Source organism: Pongo abelii, chromosome 5 (genome assembly GCF_028885655.2).
Source record: "Pongo abelii isolate AG06213 chromosome 5, NHGRI_mPonAbe1-v2.0_pri, whole genome shotgun sequence".
Classification (NCBI taxonomy): Eukaryota; Metazoa; Chordata; class Mammalia; order Primates; family Hominidae; genus Pongo; species Pongo abelii.
This window is the reverse complement of record NC_071990.2, coordinates 133,434,137-133,436,773: the sequence shown is the minus strand read 5'-3', so window position 1 is coordinate 133,436,773 and position 2,637 is coordinate 133,434,137.

The window sequence follows — 2,637 nt, the reverse complement described above, 5'->3', positions numbered from 1 at the left end:
CTTATTTCATGTAATATAATGATCTCCAGTTTCATTCATGTTGTTTCAAACAACTGGACCTCATTCTTTTTTATGGCTAAATAGTATTCCCTTGTGTATCTGTACCACATTTTCTTTATCCATTCATCTGTTGATGGACACTTAGGTTGCTTTCAAATCTTAGCTATTGTAAACAGTGCTGCAACAAACATAGGAGGGCAAATATCTCTTCAATATACTGATTTCCTTTCTTTAGCATATATATCCAGCAAATGTGGGATTGCTGGATCATATGGTAACTCAATTTCTAGTTTTTTGAGGAAACTGCAAACTGTTCTCCACACTGTTTGCACTAATTTACATTCCCATCAACAGTATACAAGGGTTCCCTTTTCTCTACATCATCACCAGCATTTTTTATTGTCTGTCTTTTAGATATAGGCCATTTTAACTGGGGTGACATGATATCTGATTATAGTTTTGACTTGTATTTATCTGATGGTCAATGTTGAGCACATTTTCATATGCATGTTTGCCATTTATGTGTCTTCTTATAACTTTTATTTTAAGTCCGGGGTACATGTGTAGGTTTGTTACATAGGTAAACTTGTGTTATGGGGATTTATTGTACAGATTGTTTAGTCACTCAAGTATTAAACCTAGTACCCATTAGCTATTATTCCTGATGCTCTCCCTCCTCCTATCCCCTATCCTTCGACAGGCCCCAGTAAATGTTGTTCCTTCACATGTGTCCATGTATTCCCATCACTTATAAGTAAGAACATGCAGTATTTGGTTTTCTGTTCCTGCCTTTGTTTGCTAAGGGTAATGGCCTCCAGTTCCATCCACTTACTTGAAAAGGGCATGATCTCATTTTTTTTTATGGCTGTGAAATACTATAGTATTCCATGTTGTATATGCACCACATTTTCTTTATCCAGTCTATCATTGATGGGTATTTAGATTGATTCTATGTCTTTGCTATTGTATATACTGCTGCAATGAACATACAAGTGCAGGTGTCTTTATAATTGAAAGATTTAGTTTTCTTTGGGTATATACCCAGTAATGGCATTTCTAGGTAGAATTATATTTCTGTTTTCACACCTTTGAGGAATCACCACACTGTCAACCACAGTGATTGAACTAATTTATACTCCCAGCAACAGTGTATAAGCATTGCCTTTTCTCCACAACCTCGCCAGCATCCGTTATTTTTTGACTTTTTAATAACAACCATCAGCCATTCTGACTAGTGTGAGATGGTATCTCATTGTGGTTTTGATTTGCATTTCTCTAATGATTGGTGGTGTTGAGCCTTTTTCATGTTTGTTGGCTGCATGTATGTCTTCTTTTGAAAAGTGTCTGTTCATATTCTTTGCCCACTTTTTAATGGGGTTGTTTTTGGAAATTTGTTTAAGTTTCTTATAGATGCTGAATATTAGATCTTTGTTGGATGTATAGTTTGCAAATACTGTCATTCTGTAGGTTGTCTCTTCACTCTGTTTGTATTTTCTTTGCTGTGCAGAAGCTCTTTAGTTTTATTTAGATCCCATTTGTCAATTTTTGCTTTTGTTTCAATTGCTTTTGGTGTCTTTGTCATGAAATTTTTGCCTGTTCCTATATCCAAGATGGTATTGCCTAGGTTGTCTTCTATTGTTTTTATAGTTTTGGGTTTTACATTTAAGTCTTTCATCCACCTTGAGTTGATTTTTGTGTATGATATAAGGACGGGGTCCAGTTTTAATCTTCAAAGTATGGCTAGCCAGTTATTCCAGCACCATTTAATGAATACAGAATCATTTCCTCATTGCTTGTTTTTGTCAGGTTTGTCGAAGATCAGATAGTTGTAGGTGTGTGTCATCATTTCTGGGTTCTCTATGCTGTTCCATTGGTCTACGTGTCTGTTTTTGTACCAGTACCATGCTGTTTTGGTTACTGTAGTCCTGTAGTATAGTTTGAAGTTGGGTAGCGTGATGCTTCCGGCTTTGTTCTTTTTGCTTACGATTTCCTTGGCTATTCAGGCTCTTTTTTGGTTCCATATGAACTTTAAAATAGTTTTCTCTAGTTTTGTGAAGAATATCAATTGTAGTTTAATAGGAATAGCATTGAATCTATAAATTGCTTTGGGCAGTATGGCCATTTTTATGATATTGATTTTTCCTATCCAGGAGCATTGCATGCTCTTCCATTTGCTTGTATCATCTTTGATTATTTTGAGCAGTGTTTCGTAGTTCTCCTCGTAGAGATCTTTCACCTCTATGCTGAAGACTGGGTGCAGGGTCCTGCTGGATGTGGTGTTGGCTTGGGGGCAGGGCACTGGCGTGAGCAGGTCTGGACACCTTCTCTGTGCCCCACAAGCAGGAGTGATCACTCAGGGTGGGAGGAGGGTCCACTGTTCTCTGCACAGTGTTAGCACAAGGGCCAGGTGTTGAGGTGGGGATGGGGGGGTGGGGGAGCTGGCTAGCTCTGTGCCCACCAAAGCTCTGTCTTCAATGGCAGCCAGAAGAGGCGGGGGGCAGACTACACTCCCATGCACTGGCAGGGCAAGAAGGCAAAACCTGCCTGTGCAGACATGTGCCAGCAAAGAGATGTGAGGAGTTTCCTGGGCCTAGGAAAGCTGCAGTGTGGGGAGGGGGTGGATGGGCCGGTGTGTGG